We start from the raw sequence: 951 nt of genomic DNA, 5'->3' as shown, positions 1-951 counted from the left end.
GATTAGAAAAACTATTCCGATATTTTCTCGTCGAAAAATCGATATTTGGTTTAAAAAGATTAAGAACATTTTATAAAAAGCATAAAAATAGTTTTTCGATATTTTAAATCGATAAATTCATGTTCCTTTCGATATTTTACATTTTTATTAATATCGGTATAAAATATTAGAAACGATATTTCGATATTTTATTTTATAGAAATATCGATATTTTATTTAAAAAAACTTTCGATACATTATTTGGTGATTTCATATTCATTTCGGTATTTAATATTGTTGATAATATCGATTTAGATGATTAGAAATGATTTTTCGACATTTATTTTTATAGAAATATTGATATTTTATGAAAAAAAAAAACTATAACATTTAATGAAAAGCTAAAAAAAGGTATTTGGATATATTATTTTGATGATTTCATATTCATTTCGGTATTTGACATTGTTGATAATATCGATTTATATGATTAGCAATGATTTTTCGACATTTATTTTTATAGAAATATCGATATTTTATGAAAGAAAACTATAACATTTAATGAAAAGCTTTAATAAGGTAATTCGATAATTTATTTTGATAATTTCATATTCAACATTTTTACTAATATCGATATAGAAGATTAGAAAAACTATTCCGATATTTTTTTATCAAAATATCGATATTTAGTTTAAAAAGATTAAGATAATTTTATAAAAAGCTTAAAAATAGTTTTTCTATATTTTAAATCGATAAATTCAAGTTCCTTTTGATATTTCACATTGTCATTAATATCAAAATCGAAGATTAGACACGACATTTCGATATTTTATTTTATAGAAATATGGATATTTTATCTTTTATAACTATAACATTTATGAAAAGCTAAAAAAAGGTATTTCGATATATTATTTTGATGATTTCATATTCATTTCGGTATTTAACTTTGTTGATAATATCGATTTAGATGATTAG

The sequence above is a fragment of the Halyomorpha halys genome, unplaced genomic scaffold, assembly GCF_000696795.3.
Source record: "Halyomorpha halys isolate HHAL.00 unplaced genomic scaffold, Hhal_1.1 Scaffold747.1, whole genome shotgun sequence".
In the NCBI taxonomy this organism is placed as follows: Eukaryota; Metazoa; Arthropoda; class Insecta; order Hemiptera; family Pentatomidae; genus Halyomorpha; species Halyomorpha halys.
Note: the sequence above shows the minus strand (reverse complement) of the source record.